Here is a 25,574-nt window from a genome sequence, read left to right on the forward strand (position 1 = left end):
GTGCATTGCCCCTTATCCGTTCGACTACCAACGAGAAATCTGTTATCTGAATGTCCCACTAACTTACTAGTTATCCCACTGCATCCCACCTAACACACGAAACAAAAACTAATATATGTGTACACTGCATCCAATTAAGACATCCTCCTATACATTCAATAATGAACTAGGGCACATATTCCGTTACTTGCACTAAATGCGGTTGGTTTGAGTGGCCCAGTTTCGAGGACTTTACATATCAATGGATAGACTCAACCTGACAATAAGTTTCTTGAGAGAAATCCGTTTGGGTTTGGTCGCGCATTCATCACGAGAATGCCATTATGAAAGGAAGGATTTGAAAAAAAGAATTTTACATTTTTATACTTTTTGGATTTGTGTTCTTCTCTGTTCTAAAAAAACTGAACCAAATATGCATTTAATCAGGTCTATATGTCTTAGACGGAACGCAATCTTAAATAGACTGTAATGCCACGCTCAGCTTTAAATAGTGACAAATAGCTTTCCCATTGCCTAAAAGAAAATAATTGATAAAGTTTATACGCACATCAGAATAAAAATAAATAAACTTAATAAGCGATCAACGTGGCCTTCAAACCTGGGTAAGTGAGTTAGTTTTTCACTTTTGGCACAATTTACGAAGTGATAAAACGTGATAGCTTACTCGAGACGATGTTAGATAGTAATTACGACTTTATAGGTATATAACAATTAAATTCAAAGTGTCGATTATACAACGTAGAAGCAATAAATAGAAACAGTAGTTACTTAGTTTGACCTACCTACAACCAATTATTTTTGTAATAATTTTCGCAAAAATAATATTGTTATTTTATTATCTATAATGACAAAAAATAAAAATTTTGCTCATATTGCAAAGTATAAAACGTTATTATTTTACTTTAATACATACAATTTAATCATCATTAGTTATAATTTCTTTACACATCAATAACAAATCAATCACGTGCTACCACTGTAATCATGTGTTCAATTAGATTCTAATTAGTAAATTAAATAGACAATTAACAAAGTTTTTATGAAACTATGTTATACTTTGTTACATTATATTTTTACGTTATTTTAAACTACCTACAGATCCGCACTAAACATCAAAATCTGTAGGTTCCAACAAGAATTTATGAATTTAGGAATATTTCGCTCGCACGCATGCGAGATGTCAACTATCTAAAATGTGTATGAGCATATTCTTCCGAACCAATTGGTTGAGCAAGCTAAATGTACAATTAATGAAAACTGTTTGCGGGTTTTACTGACTACTATCACCGTATCTTCTTAACTTCTACGATTTTTATCTTCACATGAATACGTCAAATTTAATCGAGCACTAGATAGTTTTGAAAGCCACTAACAAAGAAGAGTGTAAAATAAAATAAAAAACGAAAAAGCGCTAATATAACAAGGACGGAAGATAAACAACAAAACCTTTTACATCACTTATCCATCAGACGCTATCTAACAGGTTATATCAAACGACAGTTCCAAGCTAACACAAAACACATTATTTCCTCCAACTACAATGGAACTCCGTACTTGAATATCGCATGCATGAATGCATAAGTTCAAAGATAAAGTATACAATGCACCGGTTAGAAGGAAGCAAAAATGAGGTGCATCAAGGCTGACAGCCTCTTACCGGCGCACCCCGATAGTATGAGATCCTAGTGCGTGTTTTACGTTCGTCTTTCTAATCTCACGCACACATACACACACACATCTTATTCCATGGTATTTATATATATAGTCACATATTTATCCTTTGCGGGATAGATAAAGCCAACAACAATTCCAAGTTTATCAGCCCCTTTCTTATTCCATGGAGTAGACCGAACTATAGTCACACATAGGACTACATTAAGCAAATGATTTTTTATACATGTTTACACTGGAGAACGACCGTGTTCCTATCCGCGTAAAAAGAAAACTTCCGCACGTTCGTTCCCGCGGTAATTTTGGGAAATACTTATTTAACGGATGTCCTACATCATAATGACCATCTGAAAGAAAGATCAGTCAAACACCTTTACATTAAAATAGTTATGAATAAAAAAAACATTTGTCTATGTTAAGATTTTTGTTTTTCAAATTAACAAATTTTTTTTTTTTAATAATCTAATATAAATGATATTTTATAATCCGGCAAAAAAATCTGATTTTATATTTTTACTTCGATTCCCGATCGATTATTCTTTACTTCGATTTACTGTTAACTTATCCGTGACTTATCCGTGAAGATGAAAATATTCACTAAGATCTTGGACTAGGTGAAACAACGTTTCTTAGAAAACATGCATAGTTAGTTAGTTATCAGTAAGTTGTCGATGTCTTATACTATATTTTGTTTAAAGTTGAAATAAACACAAATGTTAATTCATTTTTTACCTTTGTTTTCAATGTAAAGTGAAATAGAAAATTTAATTATGTACAAACAGAATTTAGTTTCATCGTTGTAAAGGCGCACCCCGTGCTCCTCTCCAGAAAGGTGACATGTAATAGGGACAAACGCTACTATAAAGGGAGAATTCTGTTTCATAAAAGTATAGTAATAATAATTATGGGCAGTTGGATGTTGACTGTGTAAGGAAATTCTCGAGTGATGGAATAAAATCTATGATATTGTTACTTATTGAGTGTGGAGGGAAAGGTCGGAGTGGGAAGATCTAGACGAACGTATCTTGATCAAATTAAGGACGTCCTGGTAAAGGGTCAGGTCAAGAGTACCCGAAACCGCCGAGCTTGCATGAAGAGAGTTATGAATGTGGATGAAGCGAAGGAAGTATGCAGAGATCGTGGCAAGTGGAAAGAGGTAGTCTCTGCCTACCCCTCCGGGAAAGAGGCGTGATTTAATGTATGTATTGTATATTGTTATTTATCGACTTCATTTATCCAAAACAAAACTAACCAATATAATATGATATTAGCTTGTTGATATAAGAAATAGTCTCGTTTAGAAACAATTGTATTTATATTGTCTGTAAGGTCAGCTAGTTTTCACCTCCGGTTCTTTGTTATTTTTTTCTCTAATAACAATAACAAGGTTGTATGTACTTCGAAATAGGATATATTATGATGATTGATATACTTATGCGATAAATGGAAGTTAATAATTGATATTAACAGACATAGTCTATTCGATAAGATGGATTATAGTCGAGATATAATACAAATTTGGTATGGTTGTAATAATTTCCGGTGTATTTTATAAAACATTTGATGAAGGTTTTCTTATTGATTTATGATCTAGTGATGTACGAGTATATTGTTGAATAAATATTCGCGTAGACCATAGCATTGTACACATACTTGTACCAACATTAAGTTATATAGTTACCGGAAAAAGAATCTTGAAATGTAATTCAATAAAAAATATCGTACATCAAGAAGCTACCTATAGTCAGAATGTCTCACTTTATTAGGTGAAATTCGTTTTGAAAGCAAGTGTGTACCAAAATTTGTCATCACGAATAAAATGTGTGCGAGACTCGAGACATAATCCTCATTTAATATAGCTGTGGTATACTTTCCAGTCAATTTCACGATCCAAAAACAGTGTTATCTGGTCCGGCATCGATCTTGCATCCGGATCGATAATGTTTCTCAGTACAGTAATGATAATTAAGTTTACGATGCCCTGGTAGAAATCTCGTGAATTTTAACGATGTTTTCATACGCGGTTTTGAAACACCTAGTGGAGAGTTTACTAATTAGGTTTCTATTTAGCGCCAATAATCTATGATCGAACATAATATTCGATTTGATTATGGCAAAATTTTAAAACAATCCAATGTTTTACAAATTTGACATTACTGTATTGATCTTTAGAAATTTAAAGTCCTACGGTTACTTATGTTTCCTAAAATTCTTAAGTTCACAAAATTTCCTGTATTACACAATCGTATACAGAGTACTTTTTTTAATTATAATTTCTTTGACAGTATGTCATCAACTTCTCCTGTGAAAAAGCTTTATTATAAGTCTCATTTCCTGAGACCCGCCGCACTATATAGCGACAGTTATTACTTGCGGTTTCTACACTATATGCTTACGGCAACTTGGGTTACGTAGCACTAGTTAACTCTGTTTACACGTAAAACTTTGTTGCAATCAAAAGAAAAAAGGCGAAACACTAATCAAGTATAGTCATCAAAATATCAATATATACAATCCCAATTTCTGAGGGGACTGCATTTTCATTAAAACGGAGAGGGTTACTGCGACAGCCGAAACCACAGAATGATTAACTGAAACATTTTCGCCAACGCAAAACTACTCTACTTTTTGAACTTTTCATTGTAATTATTAATGTGCTGCCGAGTGTACTGTAATAGCTAGACATACTCAAGCTTCAATCAACATCACTCGCACTAAAAATGTGAAAAACATTTCATAAGAATGTAACTACTAATGAGGAGATGCGAGAGTATGCAGTTAATCAGTTACCACGCTTCTTAGATGATTGGAAAGTGAGATATTTTAATAAGTCATCATGATGTTCTGAGGAACGATAGAGCAATGCGCGCTATTTACTATGCCTCAATGGTTAATGCTAATTTAATTGAAGCTTGCACATACGGGAATTTTCATACGGATATATTGAATCAATGGACTAATTATTGTTTATTATTTCGAATTTAAAAAATAGAATTACATCTACATAAGTATTTATTATAAAATATAGTATCGTTGGGTTAATATCTCGTAACACAAGTTTCGAACTTACTTCGAGGCTAACTCAATCTGTGTAATTTGTCAAAAAAAGAATTGTCATATCCATTCCAAAATATCAATACATGACCAAATACACTTCGACGATCGATTTTAATCAACCTTGGTCCAGCATTTTTATGGCAAATTCATTGATGTAGTTTTGTTAATAACATAAACTTAAATATATTATTTAAAAATCATAAAAACATTCAACCAATACTAAGTTACCACAATACAACCAGTGAACGATACTTTTAAGTAGAAAATCCTTCCTTCTGCACGAATTAAGAACTCAAAATGCGAGAAAGCAATTTCACCGATACCAAATCCGTAGTGCACTTAACGTCACAAATGGTTACAGTAAATGACGTCCCAAGTCACGCAGTTGTGAGAAAGGGTAAAAACAAAAGATGAAAGCATAGTTCTTCAGACAAGACATTCTCAGGGCATACAATGGCCACGGTAAACAAGATTAAAGACGTAATAGCACTGACAATTGAGTTGAGAAAGTGTTGTTACTCAACTAAGTCTTAAATAATAATTTGTAAGTCACAATTAATTATTTCACTTTCATTGCGTTGTGAGTTGTGCGTGAGACGAAACATGGTGATGAGTTGAATGGGTGGATGTTGTAATTTATGTAATTGTGTACAACTATTGTATTGATATGTATCAAATTTGTCAACACAATTGTTAGACATTGCCTGTATTTTATTCGCTTTAGAATATCGACATGATGTTAAATATGATCAAGCCCATTGTAACGAGGCTTAAGTATGTTGTACATACTTAAGATGTGAGACTTTAACACACATCACTTAACTGGTTATTTATAAAATGTGGTAAAATGTTTTCTTAGCAAATTTCGGACATCAATAGTTCAAAACCGTACCTGAAACAAAAAACACAAAATGTTTAAGAAAGAAAATCAATGTTCAATTATTATGAACTCTGAACAATTACAATTATAATAGAATTGATTCTATTACTTCAGTATACTTAGACTATTAGTATGCAAATTATTACCGGCCGGATCTAAGACTGGTCAAGGTTAAATTTGATTAAGAATTGCATATGATAATAACTTGGGAGTTTTAAAAATAATGAAAGTTAAATCATGAAAACTTATATCAATTTATCTGATATCAAATCTCGCAACTTGTTAAAGATATACATATAATAATAATTAATATATAATATGTCATTCTCTTATATTTATGTTCTTCTAGTAATAAATTGAACAGCCAGGCCGTCTTAACGAAATGGGATATGAACCTAACGTACGATTTCTAACTAAATGACATTACACATTACATCAATATCTTACTAAAATCATTAGTTTCAAATGGGGAAAGCATTGTTACAAAATGTTTCGCCACATTTAACCTTTTGGCAACCACATTTGTTCACGTTAGATAAATTCGATAATTGTCCAGAATGACCATTTTAATAGCGTACACATTTAATAACCAATTTTAGTGTCTGCCTCTAGCCAACACTAATAGTCGTTTAAAATTTTACTACAAAATAAAGCAAGTACATAAATGTAGTTACGTCTTTTTAATTTAAAAATTATATAATGAAATTGTAAACAAGCAGTTAAATTGTAACAGCCTTACAATAGGCTAGCTAAAAAACATTGATGATACACAACCCAGAAATAAAGTGTATAGTATTTAGCCTTAAATAAATCAATTAAAAATTTTAAAACGTTAATGTAAGTATTCTACCACGTGAGCCCTTTTATTTGATACCTATTTTGAACTTATATTCATCAATTACTTGTAAAGCTAATAAAACCCCAGCCAGGTAAACAGGCACGTCAGACTTATAATGCCTCATAATTTTTAATGGAGGTTATAAAGAAAGTCCGCAACACGGCGACATGTTTGTACTAACGCTATTTTGCAGTAGCGACACCACTTTTGCGACCAATCATTTTTAACAAGTTTTCGATACGGAGACAAAGAGACAAATTTATTTGCAGCACGTGAACAATTGAAAGTTCAGTTAAACGGTTTGGCAATTACGGTGAGACATTATTGTGGTAGTTGTACCATTAATTTAACTAGTCTAGTATATACATTAATTATATTATTGAGATTAAAACCAATAAGTCTTTTAATAGATTTTTTAAATTGTTAAATAAGATATGAATTCGTCAATTTTCATGATAATATGCGTCTTGACAAAGTCGCTTGCAAAGTAATTTGACTCCTTTTGGTTAATATGAACGGTTATGTTTTGCTACATGTACGTTTAAGAAATCATTAAATTTTCTTATTGAATTGATATAAGGACTTTAGTGTTCCTAAAACAACCATAAATATTTATCATTTAACATAACCAGAGTTAGTAGAACCCAAAATGGCCAGGTCCATGTCAAGATTGACATTTCGTTATGCATTTACGGGTAAGACCACCCTTTGAGTTATTTGCTAAGAAATTACACGTATCTACATCACTGAAGCACGATCATAACATTTGAATTTCGTTCGGCTAGCTAGCTGCATTGTTAGTTTTCACAGAATATTATATAAATTAAGTTAATGTAGATACGGGCTAAGTTTATTACATAAAGACAGATAGAACTAGTCCTTAAGGATGAGACATATTATTAAATACTAAACTACTCTCGCTTGACCTCCGCAAACTTCCAGTGCAACTAATGAATATTACTCCGAAAGAGATACTACTGTTTAATAAACGCTTGAAGCAGATTACCGTTCGAAATACTAAAGTATCTGTCCTATGGTCATTTTGGACAATGAAGTGATAAGAAATGAATATCCTATGCCACTAGAACACATTAAATAAAATTCCTACATACACAAAATCACGCCTCCTTTCCTAAAGCATATGCTGAGGATAAATCTTTCCACATACTTCTTTCCCTTTAACGACTTCTACTCAATACAGTTGCATGTTTTGCGGTATTTGAACTCTCGACCTACAGGTCATAAAGCAACTTTAATCACTGAACTACAGCACTCAGTTAACTAGTATAGAGCAAGGACATTAGAAGGGTCCATCACAGTATCATCTAAATACAAACGCACTTAAATATAAGCCATAGAGTTCATTATGTCACGGACAAAAACCGACTGCCGCTCTAAATTTCTGATTTGTAATCCAACGCCTACGGTATCAATTGCAATAGCATGTTATTTGTATCTGCAAAACTTAAAACACACAGTCCTGTGATATTCGGTCCACAACAACAAGGAGCATTAAATTTGCCCGAGACATTGCTTTCACGGAAATTACAAAAATCTACTTAAGTTAATCTTAGGTTCTATCTATCTATCTATATAGACGTAGAAATACATTTAGATTCAAATATTTCTATCTTTTATTTACGTTGTTATTTTAAGACAATGTTAATGAAATTATCCTTAAAATATCAAATAGGTATTTGCTTTCAAAAAAATAACAATAAAGGGATGTCGAGCGCTGCAATGAGAGATTATTTTGTCATAGATTTTCATTATAACAGGCATGTCTTTACTCCGCCATACATGTTGACACGTAGGGTGAAACCTATGGATCAATAATGGCATAAATCCTTAATACATAGCAACAGGAATGCGCGGGCGCAAATGCCGCACTCAGCGCCGCCGCCCGCAATAGTGCCTATTCCAAATGTCAGAATCGTGATTTTTGCCGAGAAATGTTTCGCAAACGCAGACGGCATATGAACTGAAGTCAATATAGGTTTATTAATGTTAGCAGATTTTATCACTTATCAGTTTTATTTATCCGACAATTCTAATTGTATGGTAATTAATATCCATGCTCATGCTTCTACTGAATAAAATTTGACATTTTGAAGCAATATTACATTACTTCATATAATATCCCTCGGGAGCGAAGTTCCCAGATACGTTCTATTTTTTCCACATGGATTCAGTTTAAGCTGTTTCTAATCGATTTAACATAGATATTGAGTATTGTCAAACACTCGAAAATAAAATGGGCAAAATTCAATATTGAACGACTAAGATATTGTGGAAAGAAAAATGGTTCTGTAAATAATACTAGAGCATAGCGTGCCCTAGATAAATAAAGAACAATAATTTTATAGAAAGCGTCCATTGCCATCACTATAAAGCTGAACAGTTATGGAGCAGCTGAAACTTCGGATAAAGATATAAAATGCTAAGAAATTGATATTTACCGGGTATCCGCCATCATTTTAGATGGCACAGTTTATGATGGTGGTCCAGCAACATTAATGTTTAATGCAAATACCCTATAATCTGGGTTTCTGCAGGAACTAGGCGACATTATGACCGCGAAGACTCCCAACTATCTAACTAATGCACTTATAATGCCACCATTATGTTGTCGCAGGGAAAGTAGGCAGGGCAGGCACATTTAAACGAGACTTGCATGACTAAATTTGCCGATGGTAAAAATGATGAACATGACGAAACTGAAGAAGGCACTGCTGGTATTAGAGAAAATTGTACAAAATTTCCGACGAATTACGTTTTTCATGCGTCGTTTAGTACGATAACTGCTTCGAGTTCTTTCATTCAAAGAATCTGAAATAACAAGACAATTGAATTTCATTGAAACAAGCACAAATTGGCAAGGAAATAAAATTGTACGAAGAATCCTCTTATATATGTCAATGTTGAAATGTCTACATTAAAAATGATAAAGGAGTTTGTTTTAAGTATATATATATATCAACATCCTCCGGGCGAAGAACATTTAACCGGCTCTGTTTGACCATGACCGATAATTTGCTGGTAAGATAATTGACCCTCTAGCTAGAAGAACATATCCTAGTGTGTGACATTGTAACTTACATGTCTTATACGTCTTTGTCTTCTGAATGAACACATTTCACGATATTTTCCGTCGTCGCAAGAGTATCAAAGAAAATTTAAAATATAATTATCCTATCAAGTAAATTTTAGGTAGAAAATGTGGTAGATCAGATCAATACTAATAAATGATAATAAAATAATACTTTAATTTCCATATTCAAACAATAAAAAAAATTAGCTTTAATGAACCAATAAATAAAGACCTACAAATGATAATATTGTTTTATGAAAAATTGGGTCTGTCTTCGTCGGTTGATGGAGTTTTGAGTGAGGAATTCAAATTGGTCACGCCTGACCTCGGTTAGCGGAAGAAAGGTACTGCTTTGTTTCCACTGGGACAGAATAAAGTATGTTTTCGCTCTATTTACTTTGTTCCGAATTTGTTTTTGGGTATTTAAAGCAAACAACTCATTTTCAAGAATTATTTGCGATTATAGCAAGAAATAGGGAAATTTTGTCACCATGCAAGATTGTCTAAAAGTATTGAATGTTTTTATGGTACTTGGTTATAAGTTGTCTTGAACTTTTTTATTGATTTTCTCTCCCATCGAATCTGATTGATTATCTGTTCAAGCTCCTAAATAAGGTGGGAAAACTAGAAATGGAGTGACTCTATTCTACTGACGGGATCCGGTTGGCAAAGTATGTTTTAGTATTTAAAGGTTTTAACTAATACCTATTCTTATTTCTTTTTAACTTGTCCTGCTTTCATAAGTTATGTTGGTTTTGGGATCCTTTTCCAATATTTGTGATGTTATTAGTTGAAATGGACTTAACCGTTATTTTCACCGTAAAATTTCACCGTAATGTACAAATTTACAATGACTCACGTCAAAAAGGTCGAGGTGTTTCGCAATGTTAGAGTCCTTTATGTTATTTTGTTAAGCTATTGCAATAAACAGAATGATTAGCAATAGTCCACAAATATGATAGTCACGAAGAGTTTGGCAACGTTTTGATCGGAGTGAGAAAGATGAGAGCGGTCTTTAGTGTTCTACGTTGTACATGGAGATGTGACGCCATCTCTATTGAAACAGTTCCTTTGTTCTTCTATAGCTAATAACATATTGAATTCTGATGAAACGCATTATAAATTTTATAGAGTAGCATCACGGTGATTTGATGTAATAAGATTATTATAAAATAACCGGCCATTTATTAAAAAATAAAAAAAATAAAATAAAATCACGCCTCTTTCCCGGAGGGGTAGGCAGAGACTACCTCTTTCCACTTGCCACGATCTCTGCATACTTCTTTCGCTTCGTCCACATTCATAACTCTCTTCATACAAGCTCGGCGGTTTCGGGTACTTTTGACCTGACCCTTTACCAGGACGTCCTTAATTTGATCAAGATACGTTCGTCTAGGTCTTCCCACTCCGACCTTTCCCTCCACACTCTCCTTGTATATCTGCTTAGTCAACCTGCTTTCATTCATCCTCTCCACATGACCGAACCATCTTAACATACCCTTTTCTATTCCTGTAACTACATCTTCTTTCACATCACAACATTCCCTTATCACGCTGTTCCTTATCCTGTCACTCAATTTCACACCCATCATACTCCTTAACGCTCTCATTTCCACTGCATTTATTCTGCTTTCATGCTTCTTTTGCCATACCCAACTTTCACTCCCATACATTAATGTCGGGACCAACACGCCCCTGTGCACAGCCAGTCGAGCCATTTTGGATAGTTTCTGACTGCTCACAAAGGCATGCAAAGCTCCATTCACCATGTTCCCCGCGTTCACTCTCCTTTCAATATCACTATCATACTTGCCATCTGATGTAAACTTTGATCCTAGATATACAAACTCTTTCACTTGCTCCACTTTTTCTCCTCCAATCAAAATATTACATGCTGTCATTTCTTTCTCCATTTCAAAAACCAGTGTTTTAGTTTTACTTACGTTCACTTTCATTCCTTTCTCTTTTAAAGCTTCATGCATACAGTTTACCATCTCCTGTAACTCCTCCGCTGATGACGCCAGTATAACCTGATCGTCGGCATAGAGCAGACATTTGACGAGTAACTCATTCATCCTTAATCCACTTTTAGACTCTTTCAAATCTGTCAAACAGCTATCCATAAATAGGTTGAACAGCCACGGTGACGCAACACATCCTTGCCTAACGCCTTTCTCAATCTTAAACCACTCAGTGTGCGCTCCGTTTATCCTGACACAAGCACTCGAATCCTCATATAAGGATTTCAGTGCTCGTATTAAGAGACTGCTCACCCCATGCATAGAAAGTGCTGACCACAATTCATTCCTCTCAACTCTGTCATAGGCCTTTTCCAGATCTACGAATGTGCAATAGACTTTTTGACTCTTGGCCAAAAACTTTTCGGCTATGCACCGCAAGGAAAAGACCTGATCAGTACATCCCATTCCCTTTCGAAATCCCGCTTGAGCATCCCATATTTTGTCATCAGTTTCATTCCTGACTCTATTAATCAATACCTTAGCATACAATTTGCCGACGACGCTAAGCAGGCTTATACCACGATAATTTTTGCAGTCCAGCTGTGACCCTTTTCCTTTGTAAAGTGGCACGATAACAGCCTTACACCAATCTTTTGGTACTCGGCCGCTTCTCCAACACAAATTGAAAAGGCAGTACAACTGACTAGCTACTACGCCTTTTCCTGCTTTAAGCATCTCGACCGACACTCTATCACACCCAGCAGCCTTTCCCGCTTTCATACTCTTAAGTGCTTCCACAATTTCGAACATTTCAATTTCGCCTTCCATCTCATTCTCTTTTTCTTCGCTATAGCAGAAATCTTTCTTATTTCCTTCCTTTTTTTCAAATAAACTTTCAAAATAGTCCTTCCATATCTTTAGTACACATTCTTCTCCTTTCACAACGCTACCATCCTGGCATCTGATCCTAGTCAGCTCTCTGGTTATAGTATTTCCTCGGGCTGACCTTACGGATTTCCAGAATACTTTCAGATTTGACTGAAAGTCTTCTGATAGCCTTTTATCAAAATCCTCTTTATACTCTTCTTTCTTTCTAATCACAGCTTTCTTAACCAAATCTTTCATTTTCTTATATTCCTTACGTGCTTCATTCACATCTTCATCTATAACCTCTTGCATTCTTAAGTTAGCTTTTGCTGCTAACAAATCCAGCCATGCTTTCTTCTTTAATCGCACAAGTTCTTGCACATCTTTACTCATCCACGCATTTTTGTGATTTTTTCCTTTCCTTCTTCTACTTACACCACACACTTCAACAGCTACTTTCACAATTCTTTCTTTAAATTCCTTCCATCCATCTTCAATATCGCTCATTTCCTCTAAATCTTCAAATTTATTATTACTGCAAATTTTAGAATTTCACGAAAAATACCACTAAGGATGTGATCATATTTATTGAACACACAGTTATATTATCACGTTTTCTCTTGTAAGGAATAATCGAAGCCAATCGTCACAAGGCTGTAAGATCACATTTATGTTACTTTTTCCAAGTAAAAAAAGAAATCTTCGTCTATATTTTTGCTAAAACTATCACGACAAAAATAAATAAAATGTTTCCTATTCTGTAAGCCCCTGGTTAGTCCCCTAAAGATTGCATCCTTGAGTTTCTACCATTCGAATTAGCATTTATTTCGTACAAGCCACTAAAATATACTATAATTTGTGATGGAAATAAACTTTTAACTGTTTAGTCACGAACATGGGCAATTTTTTATCCAAATATGACCTATAAACCTTGGTAGTATCATTTTGCAAGCTATTTTTGTACATAATACTGGCAGCTTTATAGAGTTTAATATTTCGCTTTTGTCCCAAAAATATTTTCTAAAATTTTAAACCGGTTTTTAGAATATATAGCTGATATAAAAAAAATATCATATTTTAACGAACTTTTATTTTTTATCTAAACGAGATTAATAGGAAAAAAAATATTTGTTAGGAGGTGTCCAAACGAAAGCAAAAATAGTACGATTAACTGAAACTGAATTTGAGTAATTACCTCAAGCCACCTATATGACTTGAAAGCTGCATTTTTCAATTATGCAGTTAAATCAATATTTATACATAGAAGTGACACCTTAAGATCTATATTTTATCATTTACTCTGTCCACCATAATACCAAATTGTTTACATAATCAAGGTATAAGATGACCCTTTTTTGCTGCTTTCTAGTCTTTTTTCTATACATTCTCCATCATAATGCCAAGCTGTTCACATAATCTAAAGAATCAATTATCACTTTCACAAGCTGTCGTCTTTCTTGTCAACTCCATACAAAAGGTATTACTGGTATGACAGCTCAGTCCAGCCAAACTTGTTTAAAGAACAACGGCTAGTGTATAAAGAACTATACTTCATTGGAATAAGAATTATTTTCACAAAGACAAAATTATATTTTCTTATAGAAAGAAAGCACGTGAAATATTGATGGATAAGTCGCGGCCAAATAGTTAAAATAGCCGTTCAATTAAACAGCTAGTTCTTTGACTAAACAACGCCATTCATAATGATTATTTATTAAAAACATTTTTGAGGCCGTTAGATGGGAGTTGCTTTTTATAAAAACTTAACTCACCCAATCAAGGATCTATTGTCAAGATAATCATTCCTCGGGCTCGTCTCCAGAGTGGTGAGGATGCAACAGAGACTAAAGCCAGGAGGAACAAAAATGATTATTCACAAATTTGTTTTATATCAAGCTGAGCGTGGCCTATGAATCTCTGACTGCTGGCTCTCTCTTACGGGTAGAGACGTAATACACGTATCTGTTGTTCATATGTCTCACACTATTTTTACGATCAGGCAACGGCGGAAGAATAATTGTCGACAATACACGCAATATTGTATAACAAAGATATTCACAATGAAATGATAATTTTATGAGCAATAAAGAATGATTAACTTGACTTCGATGATAGACGCGTCCTTCTATTTATTAAGATCAACGCACAGGCGCTAGAGCGTAAATTGAAACGCTTTCTTTACTTCGAGACACGAGATTCTATTACCAAGCCTATATTTATAACGAGATATCGATTTATTGGCCTTTTGAAAACTGGAAATATTTAAAGATTAATCTGTTATAATTTTATTGCATATATTAAGCAATTAGAGCTTTACTAGATAGGTACTACACTTTTGACAGAAGCTTCGCACAAGTGAGATGTTTTAGGAATAAAAAAACTTAGCCATAGTTATTCCCAAAGGTGTAGGTATTATATCATACATATCTGTGTCTTTCAGCAAAATATATATAGGTAGCTTTAAATATTTATGCATAAGCATAAATAACTTTCAATCCATACAATATATAATTTCCCATCACTACAAACGCACATTCTTAAGTCGAGAAAAATTAAAATAAAAAAAAATATCGATAATCATAACACGAACTTTACTTACATACAATTCCCGGCTTTCCTCGCTAATTACGTATCACATACAATGAGCCGGATCCACGGTCCGCTACGCTCATCTGGACAAGCAGACAAACGGACAAACGATTTGTTGATAGTAGAGGATGTCCGTTCGTCCGCCTTGACGTTTATGATAGCTACTTGTACGGTATAGATAAATCAGTGATCCAAGGATTTTTCAATGTGATTAACATTTAAAGTTTGAGGCCAATTTCAAGTGAACATTTACTCTTTGATTCGTTTTAGTTATTTCGAGTCTTATCTACAATATTGTATTGATTGTCTTTTAGCTTAGTCTGGTTCGACAGTTATGGTTAATTTATTTTAAAAGAATCAATGTTGTATGAATGATTAATATGGTGTTTATTAATTTGAATCAATATAAAAGTTGAAAGTTTACTTAATTTTTTTCTATTTCCATTGCAAACTTTAAAAAAAGCAAAGAAATAAAACATGCATTTTTATTTTTAATAAATTATGCTAACATTTTGGTATAAAAAATATTGCTATTTTTAATGCCTCGACAGAGTTCTCCGGCTACAAATCTACACAAAAAGAAAATTATTTAGGTTTATAAGAAGGCTTTTATTGTTCGTATAGCACGCTTCATACTTTTATTTAAAGTGAACGCAATTTATTCAAATTGATGTAAATTAACCCTTAAATAACCAAGCTGTTGTGCAGCTGACGAAAAATGCTTCCTATCAGCTGGCTCGTAATGTTGATGGAAGGTTAATTATAATGAGCTGTTGCGAACAATTTAATAACACACGAAAACACCTTGCAAATATTGTTAGATTTTTCAATTAAATTTGATCAAATTTTTTGTGCAAACTTACATGTTTTGTTTTTGAAAACAAATTGTTTACTTTATTAAGTTATTTCTATCATTTAATATCACTTTATATTTGACAAAGCATGTTGCTGATACATGCATTCGATAAATTTATATTACGTTAAAAATATAAATTAATAGTAAACCTAAGCCAGGTTTAAGAGTTCTAAATTTATTAATCATCAGAATGTCCTTGTTTTGTCCCTTAAGTTCTAAGACAGAAACAGAATATTTTTGTTGTTAGAAAATTCTAGATATAATATTTACGTCTAACTCTTAAGAATAAATTTTTGACCTATTATTACCCAGCAACATGTTAAGTATATATAATTAGAGAGCTAAAGATAAATAGCTTTTAAACTTCAAACAAAAACGCTGCGATAAAATTGCATAATATGATCATCAAGTGTTGCATGACTGCAGAATCGCATGTCTACTTCTGACGTTTTATTGAAACTGGTATTAGGGCTCTCAAACACTGCAATTACTGGGCGAAATCTGAGGCTAATTTGGAGCCTCGCTATTATAGAACCCTGGGTGCAGAATTTTAAATTAGTATAAACATGTTTTATCTATCTATATATTAGTCGGGACTAATAATTCTAGAGGAAGAATACTATTTTGTTGACGAAACGATAGCGAAAACGTCTCTTTATATGAGTTCGGACCAAAATATGTTGTGTGTGTATGTTTATAACGCGATGAATCTCTATCCAATGACTTGGTTTTGAAAAATACTTCAATTTGTTTAACGCCGCGGAGCCGCCGCCCAAAACAAAACGGTAAATGCCCTTAATTCCTATTCTGTAGGAATAAAAACATAAGTATGTACGTAATACTGTTAAACTATCTAAATATGATATACTTTTCATATAGCCTTCGCAAGTATATACATTTTACGTGTAGTGTGTACATGGTACTTTGATGGCAATAAACACTTTCTGTAATCTCACTAGTGTCGCGAGATAATTAATTTTCACACCTTAGAGGTGTTTTCCAGTTAGTAAAACTTCTTCGCACTTTTTAAAAAGTGTACATTATGTGGCCTACATGCTATATGGCATTCTTTGCCAGTCAAACCCTTTCGACCATAAAAAGTAAACACTGCTAATGCAGTCAAAGCATGAAAATTTATATTTTTTCCCACAGTTGTTTCGAAATTAGACAATTCTTGACATTACAAGGTATCATAGAGTTTTATATGTTGTACAATAAAATATAAATAAATAACCATTTCTATTTCAAATCTGTGCAACAAGAACAGATAAGAGAAATTACGTAGTTAAATCGAATGCCGTAATCGATAATCGTTTGCACCGCCCACAAATTTATCGCAACGTATAATTTGACAGCTGTCAAAACTCTTTTAATCTGTGCACGGACATCTTAAATACCGCCAAAACTTGATTAACAGCTTTTGCGGAAGATGCGAGAGTTTAACAGTTATAAGCGGGTTTAAGCAGAACTTACATATTATAAAACATCCGTAATAGCTAGTGGTTTAGCCATTAAAGTAACAGTTAGACAGAGATTAGTTAGTTCTTTTATTTTAAACAAAAAATTACAGCTCGAAGCTATGTCAAAAAGACGTACAATATTAAAAGTGGCCAGTGTTGTACAACTTTTATCTTTCGTAAATCTCAAAATATTTATTTTTATACTATAACCAATACCCACCCTATAATTCATGGTGGTACTTATATAGCTACCAAATAACTATTAGGTAGTACCTATAGGAATGGACACGGTACTTTCCATTTAAATCGATTACAAAATACTTCCTTGTACATTAATTTGTTTCAACAATAGGTTTAATTACACAGTTGTTAAAAATTAAAAAATAAAACAAGTTAATCTGGCGAAAACTGGTATTGATAAGTAGGTCATCCAACCAAGAGGGAAGGTTCAATGACTTTTCGACGTTTATTGTTAAGATGGAAAGTATTAAGAGATTACACAAAATATAACGATGTTGACGGCATCATATTAAATACACAGTACAACATATACAGTCCAAATAATTGCGCCGTTATGGTGTTATTTTTGACAGTCCCTGTTTTTTTAGTACAATTAGTATTAGAATTTGGGTGTCGTGTCGATTGTGGAAGCATTGGCTGCAACAGAAATAAATGAATAAATTTAAATAGCAAGCCATCATGCCTAATGCTTTAACAAATACGTGGTGTATAAGTAATGTATTTAAAATTTCAAGGGTTTTAACAATTCTGCTCAACAAACACTTTAATATAAACTTAAGAATATTTTAGATGTAAGAAATATATTTGGCATTGACTTTTAAAAAATTAAGTACTCTTGTCTCTTATACAAAGTTACATACATACATATGGTCACGTCTATATCCCTTGCGGAGCAGACAGAGCCAGACTTGAAAAGACTAGGCTCAGCTGTTAGGCTTAATGATAGAATTGAGATTTAAATAGTGACAGGTTGCTAGCCCATCGCCTAAAAAAAGAACCCCAAGTTTGTTAGCCTTAGTCGCCTTTTACGACATCCATGGGAAAGAGATGGAGTGGTTCTATTCGTTTTTGTATTGGTGCCGGGAACCACACGGCACAAGAAGAAGAATATTTTAGATGTAAGAAATATATTTAGCATTGACTTATAAAAAATTAAGTACTCTTTGTCTCTTATACAAAGTTGCTGGTAGAAAAACTATTTTCATTTTAATAAGTTAGTGCTTAGGTGTTACAGTGGCCGCCCCTTGTATTAAGGTCGTTACCGGTAATAAAGCCAACCAACCGAGACTGTTTCTCATATGAACAATGAGCTATTATTTCTCTATTTATTAGAACATATTCCCATTGAATATCAATCAACGGAGATTTTTTTTTAATTTGCAACTGTGCATGTGATTGGCACTCTTTCTGCACAGGGTATCATTATAACGATATCGTTGAAAAACATAGGCGAGTAATTTAGCGGATTTGATGCGACTTAGTTACAAAAGCATTTGAAATTACCAAAAGCAATAAGGTAAGAAGACATTTAACTGTAAAACTTTGAGAATTAAAAATAATTGAAAAAGATTGGTTAAAAAAGTACAGATAAAAACTTTTTTAAATTCTAATATACTGAATTCTTTTTAACTTTGGAAATGGAGTCGAAATGGATGCTAAGATACTCTTTTATAATAATTTTATTACGATTTTATTTACTCATTTTTTTACTGAATCTGGCCTTGAAATATGAGCAAAAAATAACAGGAAATTTTGCTCCAGCGTTGTGATATGATCTCAGTTGCCCATGGATCATTCCCCTTTTGTATATCACATTCAATTTATCAGGCCAATATCAGATCGAACTGAACGATTTGAGATAAACCTTTCGCGGCCATTTCAGTATAATCTGCATCCAATCTAGGCATTGTATTCCAACTTTCGTTTTGATTGTGTCAGATTTCTTACCTTCTATGACCCAGACCTTGTTATATAAGATTTTATCATAGCGAAAGTGCCAGGTGCCTTACTGATTTGCCCGAGGCGTTTTCTTTTAAAACCGGTTGTATTATAATTGTTTTGAATGGCTTTTATTAATTGAGTGTGTGGATCATAGTGTTGAGATATTGAATTAAACATTTCATTCCGTGCAATTAGTCGGTGCGAATGATCGGTTATGTAAAGTAATTGCGAAAGTTTTACTATAACCTACTACGTATGTTAAAGTATAACTACAGTAACATGTTAATATTTTTGTTATTAAATGTGATGACTCTACAAGGATATCCTACAACTCGTTATGAGTAAAGTGCTAAATGCCAGTTCCTCTTGTTTTTCGGAATTTTAGTTGCTTCAATTCTAAACCCGAAGTCAATTCCAAACATTTATTTTGTAGAATTTATACTATCAGAGTTGTAGGTACATGTATATGATAACGCCTCTTTCCCGAAGAGGCAGGCAGAGACAACATATTTCCACTTGCTACGACATAGTCCTGGCTTTTTTGCTTTATTTCCGTGAACAAATGCGTGAGCAGGCAATTTGGTGTAATAGAATCGTAGTAAACCTTCACACTATGGTTGAATATGATGGTTAAAAAGCTGATCAGTTTCCATAAAATTAACCTTATCCAAATTAACGAACCGAAGATCCGGTTAGAATTGATAAACATAAAACTTGTTTAGCTTTAAAACGACGTAACTTAGGTAATTTTTCGTGTCTTATGCCACTGTATTATGATCTAAATTGCAATAATGCCAAGACTTTGCTGTTATCTGTAGTGCGAATGCGAACCGATAATTCAAGTAAAACCTGTTTGCTTTGACATCTTTTGTTTAGAAATTCATAGAGAAAAAGAGAAAGATCGTCATCGTGTTAATGACTCCTTCGTCTTGTAATGTCTGAAATTTCATCACATGTTTAGTTTATACGAATTTGGCGAAGTACCCAAAAACATGTGTCAGCAATAATTTATAAATATATTTTGTAAATTAAGCCGATTTAAAAAAAATCTATTGGTATTTATTTTATTGTATATCATTTTTCTATGTTATCTAATGAACCGTAATTGATAAGCATAATTGTTACCGTTGAAGCCTTGTAAATAACGAAAAAATAATGATCTTTCTCACGAAGAAAAATAATTCTTTCCGAAATACGATAAATTGCTTAATAATGAACACAAACATTGCTTTAGTTTTTATTTCGTAGACTCAATTTTTCAAGAACGTATTCTTTAAAGCACCTAAGTAATTTTTCACCTTAAAAAGATTTAGCGAAATTTTAGACCAACACCAACACCAACCTTTACAGCCACTTTTCTTCCTAAACGAAATACAGGATCGTTTTCTAATTTACTGCATATACAACTAATAAATTATTTTGTAGACTGTACTTACTCAATTATCTCACTTCCACTATATATCAGACAAGGATGTAAGATATTATTTAACTGACCACTTCCTCGGAACACTTCCTATGAAGAATGCGTATCGTATACATAATTTTATTAAGGTTGATGTAATTGATGTAACTGATCTATGCTGTTGATAAACTTGTTCCGATTAACCTTAAAAACAAATTCTAGAATTAATTTAACAAAAGGTTTAAAGCCTTTATAGGTTCCATGATTGTCTATTAGAAAAGACTTTTGATCAATTTAATTATACATCCCACTAATATTATAAATGCGAAAGTTTGTGACTAATATTATAAATACGTATGTTTGTACCGTGAAAACTTATAAACCGCTGCGTTGGTCTGATTTAGGTTAACTAAAATGTGCCCTTTTAGGGCATAAAAAGGCAGAGAAAAGAAATGAATGGAGGACACTGCACTTAACTCCACCGACAAGAGTTTGCTCTTTTTAGGGAAAAGAAGAGCATCAAAATAGATTTAAAAGTTTTTGACATATTCATAATTTAATAAAAATTTCAAATGATTGCAAATTTGAATTTGATCAATTTGAATCTCAATTCTATCGTGACGTGCCCCTGTCTTTCAAGACTGCTAGCCCTGTCTAACCGCAAGGGATATAGACGTGGTTATATGAATGAATGATAGCGAGATCTAAGTTCTAGTATTAATTAATCTATTAGACTGTACTCTCTACATTGCAACCGCGGCCAACGAGGCGGCCCGGACGTTCTCACCCTTTAAAGGTCATCGCATATTATAACCATTACATAGAGCCACTATCCGTCTAATAGACGTGCTACTGTTTTACTACTCAATTTCATTTGATTACTTTAGTAGGACTATGAATCAGGTTAACTGTGGTTGACTTTTTACATAATTAAAAAGAACCTTTTCTTCTTTATAAAACGATGATCCTCAATGTAAGTCGGTTATCATTAACATTTGTATGTATTATGAGTACATAAAGTCTAGACACTTGAGATCCTTTTCTCAGACGAGTTAGGCGACAAAGACTGAGAATGTCTGTGTGCGTACATAAACGAAAGTTAGAACACAAAAAAAACTTCGAAAAAAAAAAAAACTTCCACTTTCCACGTTCCCTGCATATTTATTTTGCGCCTACATTAATTGATAATTGCCAGTTTACTAGTACCTATATCATTTGCAATATTTGGAAACATCAAAAGAGCGTATAACCTTAAGGTATATATGCGTATATAACTATATATGCGTATGTAATTATGAAACATAAATGTAAATCGATAACTTTACACACTAAGTGACTGTAAAATATTGCCTTCAATAGGTATATCTACTGCAACCTTTGACGCCAACTTAAATGTCAGTAACGTGCACATATTTCAAATGTTATTTAAGTAATCAAAAAATTATTTGTTAATACACCATACACAGTGACAATATACTATTTTCATTCACCAATTTCTTTTTTATCCCATATTTATTTAATAAAGACCAGCCCTGAATTAATCTAAAATCAAAAACTATTATCTAATGGCCGTTTGACTTACAAATATTTCGATAACATTCCATTCGGAAGATTAGATGACGTGATTTATAACAATTTACAACAAGGAAAATCAGGAATAAACAGTAGGTACATAACAAAGGATGTTAACCATTTATATTTAAATCGAGATTATTGGTGTGCGTTAGAAGCATTGATTCTGAATTAATTTTATTTCGGCAAAAAAGCAAGAACTGGGTATCACTACTACTACTACTACTACTACTACACACCCAAAGCCCTTGTCCAAAGAGGTAAAAACGAAACTAAAACTGAAGCCAAGAAAATGATTAAATTAAAAACGTTATGCAGTCGTCATATTAATTAGCATTAAATCGTAATTTTTTAATGTGAAATAATACACAATGTTTCTTCTTGAATGATAATGACAGTATAATCAATCTCCACTTTGTTTCACATCAAATTAAGAAATTTCCAAATTTCTTGTTTTCAAAACTCGGATCTGCGTCAAAGGTGACCATTGTATTAATTATATTAGCAAAATTCGAAATCTCTGTTTTTGCAACAATATGAATATTAATGTGCTCGAATTCTCTAAGATGACAAGAAGACTAACGAGATATATTCAGATAAGGTTATCAAATAGAAAATTGATGGCCTCAAGAAACGTTTGGACATCCTTGATGATCTGATTGAAATAATTATGTAAATGGAATGGAAATACTTAAGTCAATGTCTAAAGTGTGCGAAATATCGGCCTTCTAATTATACCTGAGAGGACACTGACAGATTGACGAATTTGATAGATCCGTCCGCCAGCCGCACACACAGACCCAAAACGATGGGTCTAGAAATTTTAAAATTCCTCGTGTGGTCTAGAGTACTCCCCAAGGGAACCACTAACAGAGGATGTATCTAAATTTTAAAGAAAATTTTAAAGGTCGCTGGGGTTCTCTATGCGTAAGGAGCATAGAAATTTTTAAATGGTTTGGCATTCTTGGTTTAGTTTTTGTGCCTCTCTTAATTGTAAATGTCAATTGACGCCATTAATGTAGTAACTTAACTATATTTTTCTGTTTTCGTGTCTTGGTATTAATATTTACACTGATTACTGATAGGAACAGGAAAATTTTCCATAATCCCACTTAATAAACTTCGATTAAAATATATGTAGAAAAACACACCCAAAATACAATTTATAAATTCTACAGGTAGTAAACGCGCACGTAACCTATAGTTTAATGCAATGCGAAAGTTTAAAATCACACTCAAATAATCCAACATAATATTAATATTATTTTCAAAGCAATTCTAGGAATTTATCCAAAAGTGCACAACCATTTTGTAACAAGAAACACAACTCTAAGAAAAGCCGATAAACAACAAGTTATATTTTCTACTTATTTGTAATTCAAATGAAATCAATTCTCCAGCTTACTCATTTACAAACTTCCAAGGGCAATTATACAGTCTTAGAATTATTAATAGATATATTTTGAGAAATTATTAAAAGATAAACAATTTTGACGTTTATTATTTTACGTTAATAAATCATTCAAAAACCGCCATCTTTCAATATTGCCTTATGATTAATTATGAACCCTTAAGTAAAGATATATATCCATGAATTAAATTACGTTCAATTCAATGCATTATTTACCTTAAATATTGGCGAGGCTTCTGCAACGTACAGCGAATCTGTAAACAAAGAAATAATATAAATAACGTTACATTAAAAATAACTCATAATTGTAAACATGCTATTAAATAGCAATTATAATAATCGATGTTATATCTACGCCTACCGCGGAAGTCATCTTGAGAGATTTGTTGAAAACTAAATTGAGTAACGTTAACGTACTATGATTACTTTGAACGAAAGTGAATTAACGAAAGTAAGAGGCTGGCTGGACTGGCCATTTTGACGAAATAAGATGATTCGATTTATAAAAAATACTCTGTGGATTCGATTGCAGAACCTGTTTGGAACATGGAATTTATTTTTGGGAAAGGAAATTGATAATACTATTTTCAAATTTATTAAATTAAAAACTTTATTGCTTAACTACTCATGTAGCTATTAAACTTTAAACATGAAAAAAAAAATAAGGATGAAAGTTAATATGTTTTTTTATTAACTACTTCGTTCGGTTTTATTGGGACAAATATATCATAGGAGGTTTTATATATTTTAAAAAAAGCGAACCCTTAATCAAGGTTGATTTACAACCTTATAATTTAATTGACCGCACCTCTACAAAAATAAAATTCATACATATTACAAAAAAGCCATGAAAGTAGTTGAAGCATAAAGTGAGAACATACTACATCATTTTTTTTATGCGCGTAACGACGTAACTTGAATAACTTTCCGATATAAAAGTGAACTAGACGAACAAAAAATATTGGTAGCCGTACTGTTACGCAAGTAAATTCACTTCGATTACTGTTGGTAGTGTAACATGTTTGGGATCAGTTTAGAAACTTTGAACGTTTTTAAATTCGGGTTAAATATCTTTTAAGAATTTGTGCTTAATACAGTTTTTGTAAGCTATATTTACGGCTCAGATAACAAAAACAAACAAATATCAATTTTCAAGTTAAAAACTTAATTATAAACTCCCAATTTGAATTATAACTTGGTTATTTTCACATCTTTAGTCCTCACCAATTAGATAGCGCCAAATGTCTGAAAAACACTCGTAGGACCATAAATCATTAAGAATGTCAGAGGTGGAAATTAATATTTTTTCCGAAATAATAGGCGTACGAAGCGTCATCTCATGACTTACACCACACTTTCTTTCCGGCAGATGGGCGTCGAGCTTGCCTGACGCATGGCGGCATTGAACTCGCCTTTATTAAATTCTAATTCTAAAATACACTGTAATCGAATGTCTACTATTACGAGAGCAATATGTACGTAACTTTTATACGTATGTTTTATATATTGGTCTATATTTAAAAAAATCGCATGTACCAACGATTGTTTACATTATAATTGAGAAAGCGTGTTTTTGTTCGCCCTTCATGCATTTTCTACTTGACCAATCTGAATTAATTGGCACACATATACTTAGGGATACTAAAAAGGCAAAGGGTTTCTTGAACCCAGGAAAAAAAATCTTCTTCCATTTACTAAATGAAGATATACGCGAGTTCAGGTGCAGGCACAAACTGATTCCTATGTCAAAAACAAATACTAGAAAACATTATATAAATATTAGAGAATTCAATAAAAATTACCTTTTTGCAAAAAGTTTATATCTAAAAAATGCCATTTATATCAATCGCTCAGATAAAGAGTACAATAACTAAATTAATTTAATTTAACTCACCTCGATATAAATAACTGTAATTATCAATAACACAAATAAAAAAAAAATAACACCACATCTCGT

At 32.8% G+C, this 25,574-nt stretch overlaps 1 protein-coding gene across 1 annotated transcript in view; it reads right to left on the bottom strand.

The window, feature by feature from the left end:
- The window catches only part of LOC106135118 (uncharacterized), a 157,257-nt gene that overhangs the window by 90,404 nt on the left and 41,279 nt on the right, over positions 1-25,574 (bottom strand). The window contains exon 2 of the mRNA XM_060946504.1: positions 23,834-23,871. The gene's annotated coding sequence lies outside the window, so the exon portion shown is untranslated. The remainder of the gene's footprint in view (positions 1-23,833; positions 23,872-25,574) is intronic.

Source organism: Amyelois transitella, chromosome 11 (genome assembly GCF_032362555.1).
Source record: "Amyelois transitella isolate CPQ chromosome 11, ilAmyTran1.1, whole genome shotgun sequence".
In the NCBI taxonomy this organism is placed as follows: domain Eukaryota; kingdom Metazoa; phylum Arthropoda; class Insecta; order Lepidoptera; family Pyralidae; genus Amyelois; species Amyelois transitella.